Here is a 19,171-nt window from a genome sequence, read left to right as displayed (position 1 = left end):
TCCAATAAATTAGACCCCTTTCTCAATGGATGGTGTGCATTTTCTCAAGGGATGTAAAGATAATCTCACCACATCAAGTTAAATATGCTAAGTTACAGGTTATGATTTCAGATGCTGGCACACTATATCTACATCAGTCTGCAAACAGAATTAACAGATGCAACTGATGACACAGATTCAATACACCTACAATAATCAGCAAAACGTATTGCTACTGATGTTAAGCACCTTATTGCAACATATAGTAACAATAGTTAGTTGGCTTGCTGTTTTTTTTTTATTTGTAAGTCATACCAAACTTCTGTTCCATGCTGTGCACCAGCACTCATGAATATTATGCTTATTATGATTACCATAAAACCCAATCCTTAGTCAATAAATAAAGCTCGAGATCAATATAAACTCATTTACTGCCAGATATTACCACTCAAAGTAATGTAAATGGATGTGCGCTGACTCTAATTAGATAACCTAAATTGCCTTTAGCATTTATCAACACTGCTAATAAGCTATGCAATGTACACAAACACATTGCTTATAGGCAGTGGCTGTCTTAGAGTACTGGCAGCTTGTTTTAGATATTGGCTAATTTCAGATTGAACTGATATGGGAAGGTAAATGTTTGCCTCTGATTTGTAAGACTATAAAAATCCCCTGACATATTTGATCCATTGATCATCCTGCATGGTATGTGAGTCATTGGTGATGTGCAGATTTTCTGCTGGGAGGATGTCCACATTCAAACATATGAGGTCAATAATTATCCATATTTCAGTGTTTTATTCATGAGTGAATACTGTAGCCATGGGTAGAATGAATGTTCACGCATGTTAAACTACACGTGATCTCCCGTTGTCATGGGTCATGTGAGTTAAAGCCACACAGGAGCTGCACTTATGGAATGAATGCGATGAGCACAAATTACATCTGCGCTGTAACCAACCTATTTGCATGTTCTTCTCTGTGCTGTGTGTCATTTTCGGCACACTGCTATTTTATCTTGTTGGCTGATGTATGTTCTGTGCTCCCATCACTTTTTGCTATGCATTGCATCAAGCCTGGTGCGGATTAAAGCTTATCTATACTACTGTTAACCATATGCCGTGACAACAACCTCATGTCCCTCTTATCTCAGGGTGAGCTGCTGACAAGACATGGTGTTATTAATAATCAAAAAAACCTCTGAACTGTTCACTGGGATGCAGCTCAAACATGCATAACTGTCACTGAAATTATACATAGAAACCTGAGCTTGGATGGCAAATGTAAGTATGTGGTTAAAAAGCAAATAAAATTGTGTCTGTGTTTCAGTATCAGTGCAGAAAAAGATGTTAATTTGGCACTTGAGATACAGTGGGGGCATGTTTGACACAGTCACATGCAGTCTGATGGGAAATTTTGAACTCTCTCCAGAAATAAGCATGGTAAGATAACGCTGCACAGCAAACTGTCACCCCGCACACTTAACAAATTGGGAACTTGCGGCCGCGGTAGTGGAGTGCCTTTGTAATCACTGGTGAGAGGATTTGTGAGAATATAAATAGCACTTTCATTAGATCAATACTGTCATCCCTCCTCCGTCGGCTCACATTAAGAGCACAAGCTGGGTAATAATGGAGGACTGGTTGGACACACTCTGTAGCATTCTGTTTGATCATAAGGGGTGGTGTCCCCTAGGGCGCAGTCTCTGGCCTGCTGATAAATTCATCTTTCTGACTGTCCCCGTGGGAGCTCGCCAATGAGTGAGGGACATTGACTTTTCATTAAGGAGATCACTGCATTGGAAATTGAATTTATTTTGGGCTTAAGAACATAACAGAGCTGTTTGCGAGGCGGCCCGGCAGCCACAGAAGAATGCCGATACACTGGAAAGCTGATGGAATGTTTTGGTCGACTAATAACGCTCCCGTGCTCCCTGTAGTGAGAAACACACAGGTGTCAGGAAACAACATGCAAAGTCGGGGACTCTGCTGTTATTATTGGATAGAGTGTGCTATGGTTGTTCTTTACACTAGGCTGTTAATGCTGTTAGCCTAGTTTGAAATGATGATAGCAGCCTGGGGCATGTGAGAATGCTGCATACAGCTACATACAGAATATATTAAGAGCTGTTGACACACCCAGCAGGCTTTGCCGTATAATAGCATTCGTGAATATATGGGTTATTGCATTTGGTACATCCTAGAAGCAGAAACGCACACAGACATATTTCTAAAAAACCTTTAAAATGTGGCGAGTTTTGTAGAATATAATTTTACCAGAAAATCCTTCTGTCTTTTTTCATTTTTATGTGTGACGCCGTTTTTAAAATAACAGGGTCATCAAAAAGACTAAGTCTATACAATGCAGTAAGTTCACATGTTCATTACATTTATATTTATAGTATATAATCGTACTCTTCCAGTTCCATTGTAGGGGATTCAGTGTTAGTCATCAACTGCATTTTACCATCTAAGTGCACGAAGGTTCAGTAAAATATCAAGGGTCACTCTCCCTCACTGTACCCTCCGCCTATGCAAAGCTTTTACACTTGCTGTAAATTTCATCAAGGTGAGCTAAAGTGTTTACCCCATTAATTTATTTCAGCTAAAGCCAGAGCACTGACCCATAAAATGAGCTAAGATAATACTGACCTTAACATGGTCTTCTGCACATGGCGGTAATTGCTAAGGCTCCAGATCAATCAATATTGACTTGCCAGGTTTTTTTTTTTTTTTTCTCACCCACTACTGCTTGAGCTGAATGTGTAAAATTGGCTTTAGATGGATGGAGAACATATCCCTGATAGTTTAACCTTTATCTAGCTAACATGTTCACTTATCTGTACCATTATAGATTTTGCCAGTCAAGCTGTTTCACAGCAAATCTGTTGAGTGTTCAAAGACATAGTCACAGTGTACAGGCGGGCTAATTGTGGACTTAATTCTCTCGAAGAATTAAAACACATACAATAAGACTCTTACAGTGGAACATGTGCGTGTGTGTAAAAGCATTACAGCCACATGGAGACTTGAAGCAGTAAAATTTCAACAATAAATCACTGAGAAAAAACATGTATGCACGTACACACACACACACACACACACACACACACACGCCTTTACATCACAATCGCTGTGTACTCTGAGGCATTTGATTTCTCTTTAATTTTTCAAGGTAGGGGCACAGACTTAGCAGGCATTTCCATCTTGACTTGATAAATCTCACAATCTTCTTTTCCCTGCCACACTGAAGTAATTTATTTTCTATCTCTCCGAGCTATATTTTCCAGTTAATATTTCATTTTTTTTTCATACAACCTGACAAAGGATGCCACAAGGGATGATAAGAAGTCTGAAACCTTTGCACTCCCGCTCTAGATACAGGATTTACCTTGAGAATTTTTTCGAAGGAATAAGACTTCTAAAATAAGCGAGACACTTGAAACAACATCAATGTATTCTTTTATAGCAGCACAAGCATCAGCTTTTTCCCATCGTTAATCATTAATGATTAATGTCTAATGTGAGTTTTGATATGCATTTAATTCAAGTTCATAGAGGACTGCAGCTAACCACAGTTTTACAGCCCGTATTGAGTATCTGATGAAAACAACCAAATAACACGTGATAAAAGCGTTTTTCCCCTGAGGTAAAGATCACGACTGGCTGACTACAGCCTCTATTTATAGAGTTTTTTTTTTTTTTTTTTTTAAAGCAGCAAATCCTGATTGTGTCACTCAGACCTATTTTCATCCCCAATAGCTAAAGATCTGTCATTCATATGCCACAAATTTGCTCTGGTTTGACTGGGGATGAGCACTGTTGCATGAAAACTATGATTTCAGAGATTCACAAAGACAGTTTGTATTCTTTGCAGCAGAACCAAATTACATGTTCTTTGAGTGATGGGCAGCGTCGTCCTTCTGGCTATTCAACTCGCCCTTAATTTGAATTTGATAAGATTTCTGTTTGAGACATTGTTAGGCTAATGTAAATTTGGAGGGAGGACGAGAGCCTACCGCTGGCTTAACTTTGATGAGGTGTTAATATCTAATATCAAAAGCAGATAAAACCCTTATTAGCCCCAGTGGTCTTGCTAGAGAGGGAACTTATTACACAGAGGAGATGAGACGAAAGCAGATGAAGCAATAAGACTGCCGGGGGCTTTGTTACATGTCCTTAAGCTTTCAGACGGGGTCAACTTAATTTTGTGACTTAAATGCTGAGGGTTTACGGATGCAGACAAGCTGACATTGTTTGAGCGATCTAATTCAGACTCTCATATTTCATAGACTGCAAACATCTGGGGGATTACAGTGTCTCAAGCCAGAGGCAGTTTGATAATCGGTTGTCATTTTAGGAGTTGTTTGCTCGTCCCAGCTTCGGCAGTTTCTAAAGGTCTTTGGTTCAATCAAATGTTTGTGAGATTAGTTGGCTGCACTCCTTTCAAGAACCATTTCCATGTGGGTTGGATTTTAATGTTTGCCTTTAGGCTTTCATGGTAAAACACTGAAAATATGTTGGAAGACCGATCATTTTGGACTGTGAAAGTTATTTTGAAAAAAATCTCGCCATACTTTTTGATGGCATTTATTGACGTATACACACTGTAAACTCCAATTCATCACTGGAGCTGGATCTATACCGAGGATGTGTAGAGAATTACTTACAAGTCTAAGAGTCTACAGCCATGCAAGCAGCTCTGTAGGAATTCATGTAGGCACAGCAGTGCTAATGTGCTAATGTTTAGCAGGTAAACACGTTTTCCATCTTCGATAAGCGTCCTAGCATGCTAACAAATGGTATTTAGCACTAAATGAACGGTATTGGTAAGTATGGTAGGAACTTGTGAACCTCATGGTGATGCTAGAGGAAAGTCAAGGGATCACCAAAGCAATAAGGATTAATTTTGTGCCCATCTGTTCAGCAGAGATTGAGATATGTCTGCCCACACCGAAGTGGTTGAGCAACAATACCTGCATCGCCTTCCAGCCATCCATAAAGAGTAGTGTTTTAAAATTGGACTTCATTGGGAATGTGAATTTGGTTTCACTATGTATTAAAAGCCCCTTAACTTCCTCAGAACAGTTGATGTTGTCAGTAGTTTAACCTCATTGAGTATAAATGCAGCCTTACATACACACTGCTGACTTGTAAGGCATTGTAAACTCCCTCCCTAGACCTCTACAGAAAGCACAAAGTAAGCAGACTGTTTGTATGCTGCTAATCAATGCTTTGGACCAAGAGGAATGAGCCTTTGACTCACTGACTGAGGGACGGCATCAATACAAAACGTTCACCCTAAACAAGTCGGAAAACACCTTGGGTTCCAGCACTATGTCCCATTGATTTCTGTTCAACCCGACGCGGATTCTGCAGCATTTAGACATTTAATTCCCTTTCAAGCAAAGTCATTACACAGCCGAGCATTTAATTAAGCAATCACAGCAGTACAATCTGAATGATTCAGTGCCTAAATGAAGGCCAAGTTGGCAGAGTCTAAATGTGGGCCGAGTCGGCATTATTGTGCCTTTACAGTTCCTAATGAAGCTGCCTCTAAAAATTTAAAGATTTGTGGAAAAATCAAATGCCCTCAACATACGAGTCCAACAGCTCATCGCAAACAGCTCAGAACAACCCAAAAAAGCTAACATTTTTGAATCCACATAGTTACACTCCTAATTAAGTGTGTTAAAGGATTTTTTGAGATGGAAGGAGCCAGGTATTCACGGCTGACCTATTTCCTTCGCAAAAGAAACATTATTTAAGGGCCATGGGCACAGATGTGTCTGAGGATGTACCGGGGAGGTGTTCTCACCTCTCCACGCCTCTGTGAACAGGGCGACACTTTATTATGTCTGGATGCGGTCCTATGTGCTTGGCTTGCTTTCCCTCAAATGAGCTCAGCTGTAGTGACATTGAAATTCACAAAACGCTTACAGTTGGTCAGTCAGCAGCACTTCTTGTGCATATCGTAATGAACTTTGGATAACAGCAAATACAGTACTTTGATGCGCTTTAATTCTCGCAAATCACTTGAATCAAGTCTTTTCTTGGAGTTGATTGCCTTGCCACGCCGTATCAGCACTGTTTATCTAAAAACAATTACCCAGAAAAATAGGAAAGCAATATTTAGCACTCTGTGATTCATTCATTAAACAATGCTATCAAAAATGGCAAAACTCCTGCAGCCAATACAAAATAGACAATTAAATCCATGTCCCACTGAAGCAGTGTGGACAAACAATGCGAACAAGTTAATGGTCTCAAATAACAAATTGCTTGCAAATTTAAGTCTCTGGTAAAAGGAGAATTCATTTCATGGCAGGTTTACCACTGACGCTGCAAAAACCATGTTCAGTACAAATGCGGTGTGGTGTTCTGTGCGATTTTCTGTCACTCTTCTTCTTCTCTCCGTAGTGGGCAAGGCGTGCAGGTGGCACCAAGCACCTGCGACTGCACCTGTGTGGTTTGTGTCACAGTATGTTGGTCTCTCGAAGCCATTTGTTCCCAGCACGTCGGCGAGCTCTCTGCTGCTACATGCATAAATTGTCCCGGGCTCTTCCCTTGACAATGTTATAGGAACAAATGAATTTAATATGTGATTGGGAGTAAATCACATTGTCTATGTGGATCTTAAAGGAGCAGTTTTGGTGAAATGTGCTTGTTTGTTGTTGTTTGTTTGTTTTTTTCTTGTTTGCTGAGACTTACATCAGAAAACTGATCTCATGTCTCTTTTATGGTAAATATGCGGATTAGCAAAGACAAAAAACTCGAGAAAATGACTAGCCTGGCTCTGTTTTGACAAGGGCCTCTAAAGTGTATTGATTAACACTTTGTATCCGGCAGGGACCATTTGCCTTCAAAACAATCCAAAGCTGGTCTGTTGGTGTTTATTTGGCGCAAATAGCCAATGTTCCAACTCCAGACATTAGCTGTAAGCACCAAATATGTAGGTCTCTCTTTTTTTCTCCAATTTCTTTATGTTTATGAAGCTGTTTCATAAAGTTCTGGCATTAGTGTAAATTTTTTCCCCTCAAACGTGTCAGAACAATTTCCATCAGCTCGCCTTGCCCTGGGCAGATTAGCGTCCAATAATGTCTTCATGTTGACTGTGTATGTAATCACACTGCCTGTACAATTCACTTTACATTCTGTCTGAACGCACATTTCCACCTCAGTTTTCTGTGCAAATTAAATAAACAACATATAATATCTTCATCACTGAGCTATAGAGCTTGGCCTAGTTAGACCCTCCCCCCCCCGTTTCTAATGATTTTTTAGTGAGGCTAAGCTAACCTGCCTCTGGCTCCAGGTTCATAACAACTGCACAGGCATGAGCATGGTATCACCTTCCCAGCTAACTCTTGGCATGGAAGTGAATAAAAAAGCAAAGAGGTTTTTAGATGATTTCATGCTGTTTAGAATGAGAGAAGATGGTCTATTGTTAAAATGTAAAGGCCAAAAGCCTGTGCCAAAGAGTTCTCCCTTGATAATGACATCTGGTGCTTTTCCGCATTTTTAAAAACTCTGTTTTCCCCAAACTTGAACTATGACATTCTAAACTGCGACTACAGATGTTAATCAAAGTCAAAACTTAATCCAGGCCTGATAAGATGCTCTATTTAACAGACCCGTTTTAGCAGGGGGGCTCGATCAGGTGAAATGAAGAGGAACTGATTGCTTGTGGTGATTGTGCTGATTACATTTTAATTTTAAAACTTTCCTCCTAGTTCACGGACGCGAACAGTATAGCAGACAATGACATAGCAGGCTGAGTAAATGCCAAGGTGTCTCAAAGGCTGGCAGGGAAATACCGCACACTTTTTACTTTAGTTTTGTTGAAGTTACAGATTTGTGGCAGAATGTGGATTTCGCAAATACTCTATTCTAAAAACTGAGTCATTCATACTAAGTATAGACTAAAAACTGTGTAACTGTGTGTAGTTATTGCTATTTTTCTACTTGACCGACTCTTTCCACCTGTACTTGGCGAACAAATAAAGTAACACTGAGTTATCTCAGCGAGATCCGAAAGCAGAAAATGCAATTTTAATATGATCCTTTATAAAACAATCATGTTCTGTAGTTCAGCTTTCCTGACTGTGGGCAGAATTCACAATGACTGAAATCCATGTTGCATTTTCCCCGCTAGTCAAAACATTATGGATGCTTGTGCTACAGCTGTCATATAAATGGCATTTGAAAATATGCAATGAAAGGCATTTGCATGAAATACGGCACGGGATAAAGCATTAGCATATTAGGAGGGGGTATTTGCAATTGTGTCCATGCCCTCTCTTGGAGATGACAGATCGGGCCATGAACGTGCATGTGAAGAAAAAAAAACACCTCATAAGCTACTAACAGGAATTTAAAAATCAAAATCTAACAAAAATAAGGAAATATTAATATGGTGTGAGCAGATTTTTACCGTGTTTACATAAACACAGTGCTTAATGCAGGTCTAGTAAGCATTCTGTGCAATCACTGTAGGCAGGAATAACCTTGTGCTAATGTAAGATCACAAGAGGACTGAGACTAATACATGCTATCAAACCAACGTGAAACCTCTCCCAATGACAAAAGAGGGAGACCGGCAAGTCATTTTATGAAATCACATCGAGTTTTCAGAACTTTTGCATCCTAGTGGGTCTAATATCATGGCAGAGATATCAATTTAAATCCAGAAAATTGCTCTTGATCTTTTTTTTCTTTTTTTTTTACATCATTATGCATCTTTTTCCAATTTGTTCCCAAGAATTGTGTCTCGGTGTGACACCACAGATTTAGGAGCTGATGACAAACTAACTTGCCGTCTTTCTGACAGAGCTGCAGCTGTGAAAACTTTACTGTGAGCAAGAAGATTTCAACATCATTCTCCTTTACGTTTTGTGGCTAAGGAATGGATCATGAGAAAAAAAAACCTCCTGGGTCTTTTTGTTTATGTCCCATGACCAGATAATCATCATCACTATAGTCGTATTGTTTGAAATGAAACAAGGAATCATACGTATAGTGCAGTTTATAGCTTAACAAAGCTTTTCTTTGTGGAGCGCTGCAGCAGATTATCCGTCTCACATGGATGATATTCAAAGTAAATGGTCGTAAAATCATTTTATGAGCATGTGCTGGCTCCAAAACAAGCTCTCACTGTTGTATTTGGCTCCATTAATGTATTGATACTGCTATTGTTTAAAGCTGCTCTCCTCTGGAAAGGAGTGAGAAGAGTACAGTATTTTGAGATCAGAACAAAGACAAAACTATACTGACATTTGGATTCCCAACTGTATAACTGAACCAGTCTGCACCATATGGGGCTGACTGACATTACTACACTGTAGTTTGTATCTATTTACCCTAAAAAATTTTGAATGTCTGTAACAACAGATGCACACGTGACCAATATCCCAGTCATAGCATAAGACCTACAAAAAATACAATAAACTGAGCGAGAACGTAGCATGCTTCCTATTGTCCGGGGATGCATCCTGTTTTTTTTCCTAATATTGCTGCATTGTTAATGACAAATCTGCATTGAAATCGGCAGGAGGAGAGCCAGTTAGCTGTTAGCAGCTGGTGGGAAGCAGAGTCCAGTGGCATCGAGGAAATGAGCAAACAGCTATAGAAGTAATTGTTGACAGCTAACAGAGCCAAAACAGCTAACAGCTAAACACATAGCAGGATGGAGAGTTTCTGTCCAGAAGTCTTTCAATCAACAATGTTTTCTTTTCTTAACTTAAAGTTCTAAAACTTAAGGTGGCACCACCACAAACATTCTGATGATGGCCATAAAATATCAGTCACGCAAATATATATTTTTCAGGCCAGTTTTCTAGTCAATGATTGGTTTGACCTTTTGAGATGAGGGCATCAGACAGAGGGATTTTGAGAGTTGAACATTATATTATTTCCTTATAACGCCCTCATGATTTCATCTGTCTCACCGTCTCAATAACAATGAGTAAAGACATTCAGCCGGACAGTGGAGCAGGATGCGTTACTCTGGCTTTATGTCCGTGTTAACATATTGTGCAAAACAAGGCTAAAGCTAACATTGCGACCCAATATGAATTAAGTAGGTTTCAGGGCAATAAGTATATATTTAATATGTGCATATTTTGTGTCGTGTGCTGTATGTGAGTCCGCGTCTATGTGTCTAGAGGCGTAGTGTGTGTATGTAACAACAAAACAACATCAGACAGTCAGTCATTAGTTTTAACAAGGGTGATAAAACAAAATATTTAATTTGTTATATAGGCAACTGCGTGTTTCTGAAGCTGTTTGCTTGTGGAAGCATACAGTAGCTGTGTGCCTCAGTAAAGATGTCAAGGGCTGTTAAATTTGTTGCAGTTATGACTCGTGTTTTGTCTTACACTAGCTGTAATACATTTGACAGATGTAAGGGCCTATTCACTGACTGTGACAAACAGAGTGCAAGTCCTACAGCAAATATCAATCAGTGCACCATGAAAATGTGGCATGATTGATGAATATTAATAACTCAAGTCGGGAACTGCATGCTGCAACTGGAACCCAAGCATATTGTTGTTTGAAAGAATCGCATAACTTCACGTATATGTAGAATATATGAGGAACAAAATACAGAAGTGATGTCACTGAGGCTTCTGCACATTCAGAATATCCATCTCACATCACTGATCTTAACTTACCTGTCCTCATCACCTCCACCAATATCCAAAATTGACTTATAATATCCATTATAAAACCATACAGCTCTAAAGATAAACCACAGAGAGGGAAGTCAAATCCTCAGAGAGGCTTACCTTGAGGTCGAAGGTGTGAAAGTCATGGAACATTCTCTCTCCTGAGACCTGTGACAGAGCGGGGGAGGGGTGAGACGTCAGTCATGATTAGGCCGCAGTGCAATTACAGAGCAACTGCTCTGACAGTGATTGATCAATGAGGAACTCCCTTAATGAAGACAAGGACTCAGGGGCTCCCAGGAGCAAATTGGCAAAAGTAAGTATTGGGAATAGTGTCCCAGACTGTGAAGGCACTGAGAGGATCATCCCATCTGTGGCGGCGGTTTGGTCGTGGAGGAAATACAGGTGAGTGTCTGATATCATATGGCTGGAACAGAAGCCAAACTAAAGTGGGACTATCAAAAGTTAGAGGATGGCTTTGTCCATCATTGCCACATGTTTACATGATAATGCAGCATACTTATTGATTTTGACCGAACTCTAGCTCACTGTTTGTTGTCATGACAATGGACATTCAAGTGATGATTCTGAGAACATCCTTTGTGCAGTATCTGTTCATAATCACTTTCTGTTCGCTCTGCAAAAATCATTCACGATAAAATGTGGAGTCATATTTGTAGGACAACATGTAATCCTCCTTAATCAAATTCAAACTTGTGTCCCAAAAATAAAGGTCCCATGTTGACTACTGGTTTTGCTATGAAGCGGCCCCACATTTGGTTTAAGGAACAGTTCCCACCAAAACAAATGATCCATATTTTTACCAGTTGTGCTATTTGTCCATCATGATTGTTTTGATTTCAGTTGCTGAGTTTTGGAGATATTGGCCATAGAGTTGTCTGCCTTCTCTCAAATATAATTGAGCTAGATTGCCCTCGGCTTGTGATGCTCAGGAAGTTAAATTTGAAGAAATCAACAGCAATGTATTTCTCTAGAAATCAGGACCTGGTAACTCATGATAATCTACAGACTGTGTTGTGGTAGTCACAAGCCCAAGCATCTCATCCATGAGTACATGCATTTACACCTAGAGATGTCATGCCTAGATGGAATAATAGTACTACAGGCAAATGGTGTAGGTTTCAAACTCTTCCTGATATCGACTTCACAGTTGTTGTTTTTTTGTATCATTTCATTTTTTATTTTTTTTTGAATGGCTACATTGATAACATAATGCGCAAGGTTGTCAAATAATTGTTACAGTTATTTCATGAACTGATGACTCAACCCCACAGATCAATAGCCTATGGGGTAGCATGGCAGCCAGCATAGATCAGGGCACGTGAGTTTGAAAAAAAAAAGCTGTGGCTCCTGTTTCAGCATGCAACATGTAACCATCTGACGCTGCTACACTGCAGAAGCTTCTAAATGACAAGAGAAAAGCTTGACTTCAGAGAACTCTATTGTATATCTGGTTATGTCTTATTGCACAGAGAGCGATCGATAAGTTGACAAAGATGGGTTTTAGTTTTTTTCTCTGTTTGATTTCATTAGCCAAACACCCATGAGTTCCAACCCAATCCTCCATGGTGCTTTTAACTCTGTTACACAAAACAGGCTGAACTCGAGGGCCACTTAAACACGGCTGCCTCAGTTGGACTGTCAAGCACAGCCTCATTGTTAAAACACCAGAGAACGAGGAAATCAGGCCCTTGAGGCACAAGCTTCATATGCCACTGTGTTGAAATTCAGTTTTTGATTCAGCCCTGTAATAAACTCTCCGGAAAAAAATCTGGGCTGCCTTGTTGTCTGACCTGCCATCAGGAGGGACACACTGGTTTGTGTTCTATTCATTCCATGTACGCAGGTGAGGAGGGTGCGTTCCTGAAAAAAAAAAAAAAAAAAAAAAAGAACCCACTCCTTTGTGGGAGACATCTGACTGGAGCTTAAACTTTTTTTTTATTTTGCAAACTTCACGGCACACACACACACACACACACACACACACACACACACACACACACACACACACACACACACACACACACACACACACACACACACACAGCACTTGCTAACACTTGATGCGTGTGCACGCGAGGACAAATCGCAAATAGATGGATACAAAGAGACAGCTGTTCAAGCTTTCAAATTATTACATGCTTCCATTCATGTTACACTAAACTATAATTATTGGGAGTTGGTTCATCCAGATAAACAGTAGGCTGCATCAATTCTGCAGTCAGGGCCGCAAACAATACAGAAAACATCACGAAATGTGTATTGGTGTATATTTCGGTGATCGATTTTAAAAATCGATTGCCAGAGGAAGGACTAAGGTTTGAATAGAGAGGAGGCAACCTGATATAAAGTCATTTCTTTCATCTCTCGAGAAGCACAGAGTGCTTCATCTTAGCGATTCCAGCTAAGCTCACAGTGCGGCTGCCAGTTCATACTGTACCCAACTAAGACTAGTTCAAACACGATGGCCTCCACCTGCTATCTCTGCACTTGCCTCGAACATCAAGATTACAGAGCTCACAGTAATGAAAGTGGGAAAGTCAAACACCCCTTGAGTGCACTGTGCCATGTCGTTCTCTTCTCCCAACTACCTTTCTTTTAAACAAAGTGTGTTCTTCTTCCATTCATTGTCTAGTTCTGTTCGTCACTGATCATTTGGTTCTTTTCTCTGTACATCTTTATTAGTTTTAATAGATTTCCATTCATTTTGCCTCATACTGCTTATCCTGTGAGCACACCAGCCGTATCCTCATTTTACTGGCTGGTGTTGCACTTTGGTTTCCATGGAAACCAGTCGGCGTGTGGTAGAGAGGGTAGAGCACCTCTGTAAGTGTCTTTAAAGTGGCCGAGACATAACAGATTCCACTGTACGCGTGAGCAGTTGCTGCTTGGACATAATTGCAAGTAATTGGTACTTAGGAAACGTGTTATGTAGTATTTGTAGGGATAGAATGGGGTGTCCATATTTAGAGGCATTTGTGTGCAACTATGAACATGTAGCATCGTAGAAAAGTACATTCATGCTGGTACTAAAAGTGCATATTTGTCTGCACATCACTCCGATGAGCATTTCAAATTCCATATAGAGGAGTTCATTAAATATTTTGCGAAAGACTTGAGTGATAATTGTTCAGAGATGTTTTTTCTTTTCTTCCTTTTTTTTTTTTTTTTTTTAACCCTGGGGTAGCGTGCATCAGATGCAGAAGCTCTGTTCAAACACCAAATGTACTTAGAGTACTGAGAGAAACAGCTGAAGACTATAATTGCTTGAGGTGGCATGAAATCAAACAATGGTTAAACTACCCATTTGTGTACATTCAGGTTACCTTCACTGAGGGAGACTGAACATTGAAATGACTACACCACCAAGGGCTACATTTTGCTGTATGACAATTTTGTTTTTTGCGTGATAAATGTACACACATTTCATCATGTCTACTTTTCTGAATCAGAAAAGCTTCTATAGAATAACCAAACTGGTTGGAACAATTGCTATAAAGGTTTAATAAGCAGCTTTCTTCTGAATGTGGATTCATATAAATTCAATGTACGATGCTATCAGAGATTTTCAGACACGACTGAAGATGCAATTACATTTTTTAATACAGCATGATAATCTCAAGTCCTGTGCTTTGACAGTGACACATTAGCCAAACCATATTTCTTTTTTCTTCACGTCTTTTATGAACTAAAATTTCACCTAGTGATTTGCATTTGTGGTCGACAGTATAGAATTAAGAACAGAGAAAACTGTCGGTTTTGATTTCATTTATTTCCAACCTAATAATGTGGCCTCTTTAGCCTTCATGGCAAACAATGACCCATTTTTTATTTCATTTAACCCTCTCTCTTTGTCTTTCTATCCATCTCTCTATAACTCTAAGTGACTGAGTATGGGGTGAATTTAATGATTTGATGTTAACAGTGAAATGGGTCCTTGGGAGCTTCAACAGCTGAAAAGAGCGACCATTTGGCCAGCGGACCTGCTTGCCTCAGCACTTACAGGCACACGTTTAAATGTTCGGCTTTCACCCGGAATGGCCCACAAGAGGCCTGAAGGGGGTTGAAGGGGGGCCTGTGGGTTTGATGCTGAGGTCCTAGGGAATTGCATGGTCATTCATCACATTAATGAGTCATGTCACTTTATTTACAAAAACGGGAGACTTTTTTTTTTTTTTTCTTCCAGTGGATGGTCCCCACTATCATGATGCGGCATTCTGTTAATGTTGGCCGAAGTTAATCGAAAAAGGCAATGTAAGAATTAATCTACAGTAGCCCAGGTAGCCAACCAAGTCGAGCTGATGGCAGCTGAATATCAGCACCTCCTGGTTGAACTGATAAAGAACCAGATGCCAAAATTTGGCCAAGTTTTGGGGGATGCAGACATGAGGGGAAATGCAGCTCGAAGTCAGCTCCAGTTACTAGCACAAGGGCACGCTTTGAGCCAAAGGCAGCCTATTTATCACACCTGTGGCATTATTCTGTGTAACCTACTTTGCCACATTTAGGTCAGGGTTGGGCCAGGCGATCTTTGGCTGACTTGAGCAAATGAAAGTCAGAGGCATTTTGTTTCTGGGTTCTCCGTCTGTCCCATTCTAGTGAATTCTTTACCACAAGAAAGCCTCGAGGGAATTGATTCAAATTTGCCAAAAATGTCCTCCAGGGCTCTCTTGGACGGGTTAACTGATTAAATGTTGGTTGTCAAAGATCAAGGTCACTGTGACCTTGTGTCTTGGTTTTAAAAAAATTATATCTAGTAGGAGAAAATGTTATCCAAAGGGTCAAAGGTCAATTTAACAGTGACATTATAATGTTCTGTGAAAAATGTTCTGGCCATTATTTAAGGCCATAGCTCAGGAACAGCAACTTGACTGGTGTGCAGAGGCGTACAACCTGAAGGTGGCAATTCTAATTTACAGTTAAAGTGATGTTTTTAAGCATTTATAGAAAATCTGCATCCATCAGATTTGGTTAAAAACGTTACTCTCTCAGGGACTTCTTGAAGAATCTAAGCAACAACAAGAATCCTACTGGAGACTCATCCTCAGACCTGAGTTCAATCAAAAACACCAGAAGACAGAAGTTAAGGTGGAGGTTGACCATAAGATGTGAATGCATACGTATCAAGTGTCAAGTACTTAATCTAGTTATGCAGGTTTAGGTGAGACAACAAGTTGATTATGTTTAAGAAAAGATCAAAGTTTGGGTTAAAATAAGTATGGTAAGTCATGAATGTAATTCAAGTTGGGTATGTTGTATAAGTTGCATATGTAGATACGTAATAAGTTAATTTACAAGTTAAGTATGTTAAAACAAGTCAGTGTTGACCCTTTTTATAGACTTTGTGACACAAACACCTGTCTCATGGTTGAAGGCCCTGTGTTTGAGCTAGCCATTAACCACAGCCTACTTTCTTCACAGACCTTCTAGCTCTTTAAACTTTGTCACCAGGCTTAGTGCCCTCTTTTGCTGCGGTCATAATTTCTCTGGCCACTAGATGCTGCCACCAACGCAAAGAACCATTGCTGCTGGTCTTCTGGTGATGACTGGATGCACACTGCTAGTGCTCCACATACAACAGTGGGTGGTAAAAGTCTGTGAGTTGTTTTGTTTCCTTTTCCCCATGTGGACAACTGCAGATATACAATACACAGTGACACAGGCTTGATATACGGTATATGAGTCAAATCCTGCAAACTCTGTCCCAGCTATTGTTCATATCATGCTGTTGTCCTGATATCTACAGCTTCCTCCCACACTTGGGTTGCCTCCTGAAAGCTCTAATACAGACAGGGCAGGGAGATTTAAATAGGAGTCTGAGGATATTGGAACTATATGACATTCTTCTTTGCCTAGGAAATCCAGATCTGTGATATTACCATTTCAGGGGCAAGTAGATTTAAAGCACGATGCATTGATAAATCTTGGGACAGGGTGAAATAGATGAATCTCAAGTTATTTACCCTTTTTAATTGGAAATGTCTGTCACAGGGCAGCAAGCCGGGTCCTCTTCCAAGCCATTATCTGTCTGCCTTGATCATTTGCAGGTATTTTATGGAGAGTGATGTCCTGAGTGTCAATGGTAGCTTTTGAATTTATCCCTGTTGGGATTTTTATAGGCTTAAGAATACAAATACTGAGGGGAGAAAAAGCCAGCAAAAAGATCAGCTTGTTAATCATGTCACTACATTTTCTGTTCCACAGATCCGCAGATGATGACAGACAACATTTTACTGACAGAAAAGCCAAGTAGTTTAATTTACTGTTGAGCTAAACTCTTAAGTTTGACAACCCTGTGGAGTTTATATATGATTAATCTGTCACCAGTTGAGCTTCAAACATACTTTTGTGACTAGCTCACTATCAAGAACTGAAACCCCCTAATGGGGGTCTGAGCTGTGTTTTTGATAGACTTAAACAAGCCGTAGGTTCTTTTGAGCAAGCCCTTGGGCTTCACTCATAATTGCTCCCCAGGGTCCTGTCAATAGTTTCTACCTGCTCTTGAGCTCTCATTCCCGTGCTGTCATCCTTGCTGCACTGCCTGTCTGGGCCCCTGAGTGACACGGCAGCGTCACAGGATGAGCTCTGTTGAAGGATATCTCTGGTTCCAAAGGAGGACACCACTGGGACACTGCCAGCCCGGTTGATGATGTCACACTGTGACAGTGGTGACTACTTGAGCTCAAAACTGTTGGATGTGGGCTGCCCAGGGACCATGAGTGTCTATGTGGGGGTTGTGTACCATTGTGTACAGGCTCAAGTATGTGTGTGGAATGCTTGCTAAAATGAGATCCAAATGCCTATCCACGGAAACTGCCAAACATACATTTCTTTTGCCGTAAGCACAGACACATTCTTGGACTATGCTTCCACAACACTGAGAATTCTCTTACAAAGTACTCAATGTGCATTCTGTTCCAGCAAACAATTCAAAGATCTCATCTCTTATTCATACAGCACTATAAATCTTGACAGCACCCACGTCTCGGTATGTGCTACAAAAAGACCAAACATAAAAAAAAACAAACATAAAAATAACGACAACAGGCGAGTCACTTGAGTCTACATTTGTCACTGCAAAAAAAGACAGTAGCCGACAAAACCCCCGATTTAAGCTCTTGTAGTAATACAAACGTTATCCACCTCTGAAGCAGTCGCTGATGTGTTTTGACTATGTGACAGTACTAAAAGCAACACTTCTGTTCCAGTGTCACAGTGACTTGCAGCAGCATATAAAGGCTCATTTGCACCATCTGTCAGTGGAGGTGACGGGGGCAACTCAGGTGCCAAGGGGTTACTGGGGAAAAAAAAAAAAAATACAGCTGCCAAAATCTACCTGCTCTTCTGCTATGACCTTTATGGAAAAACAAAAAAACATTCTTGGTGAAATTGGTCTTTTGGTGGCTTTTGGGGGCCATTGGTGATGAAAGACTGCACACCGTGTACTTGCGCACTGTCACAGCAGGGATTAGCTAATGTTCTGAGCTGTTTGTGGTGACAAGAGGTTGTGGGAAAGGTCTGCTTCACTTAGAGTGTGACTGCATGTGACTGATACACTGTACGGTGGAGTTAAATGGTCAGTATTTCCAGGAGGAAAATGTGGATAAAACACAACTATTGGGTGACTTGCCATGACACCTTGCACAGTCATTCATTGCTGTGGCAGGATAATCCTATTTCCAATGTTTAATTTCCAATGGTTGTGGTTGAAATCTCCCTCTACACTTAAAAGATCTTCATACATCATCAGTAGTCATTTATGGAGTTGAGGGTAAACAAACATGATCCATCCATGCAGCCACAGCATGAGCATGAAGGACGGACGTAACACCCAGCTCTGAGCCAAGGCAGCAAACCTTTATTCCACTCACTTATTATTGGCGGCTCATTCCGTTTTATACCTTTCACAATAAAAGCCCTCCACACACTAATATGCATTGTGTAGCTTATCAATGAGGAACTCTGAAATGGCATTTCAGCATATTTGTCTTTATTTATTTTTTAGCAGTTTGGCTACCACCATCTATATTTCATTCTCATTTTTGTTTCTGGTTAATTGTTGCTTAAATGCCTTTATTGATATGTCTTTTTCAAATGATTTAGTTTTCCTAAGCCACCGATTTTATAAAGAAAGTTATATATGGTGGCTCAAACACGTAGGCTAGGTTATCGTTTTTTGGAGGTGGCACGGTTTGTAGCTTCTTCCTTAGCTGCTGACAAATTATGGCAGTGGGCGTGGTTATGGGGGGGTGTGGTGTCTGACCCCCATTCGTTGACACTATTAAGCTAGTGCAGCCTCAACTACTTACTATCTTAGCTGTCATATATTTACACTATATTACCAAAAGTATTCGCTCACCCATTCAAATGATCAGAATCAGGTGTTCTAATCACTTGGCCTGGCCCCAGGTGTATAAATTCAAGCACTCAGGCATGCAGACTGTGAAACAAGACATTTGTGAAAGAATGGGCCGCTCTCAGGAGCTCAGTGAATTCCAGCGT

The 19,171-nt window shown here is 40.3% G+C and overlaps 1 protein-coding gene across 37 annotated transcripts in view; it reads right to left on the bottom strand.

The window, feature by feature from the left end:
* The window catches only part of LOC119027522 (receptor-type tyrosine-protein phosphatase delta-like), a 402,917-nt gene that overhangs the window by 176,996 nt on the left and 206,750 nt on the right, over positions 1-19,171 (bottom strand). For all 37 annotated transcript variants that reach the window (XM_037112789.1, XM_037112790.1, XM_037112788.1 and 34 more), the window contains one exon: positions 10,769-10,816. The gene's annotated coding sequence lies outside the window, so the exon portion shown is untranslated. The remainder of the gene's footprint in view (positions 1-10,768; positions 10,817-19,171) is intronic.

This window comes from Acanthopagrus latus, chromosome 10 (assembly GCF_904848185.1).
Source record: "Acanthopagrus latus isolate v.2019 chromosome 10, fAcaLat1.1, whole genome shotgun sequence".
Lineage (NCBI taxonomy): Eukaryota > Metazoa > Chordata > Actinopteri > Spariformes > Sparidae > Acanthopagrus > Acanthopagrus latus.
Note: the sequence above shows the minus strand (reverse complement) of the source record. Positions and strands in the feature narration are given on the sequence as shown.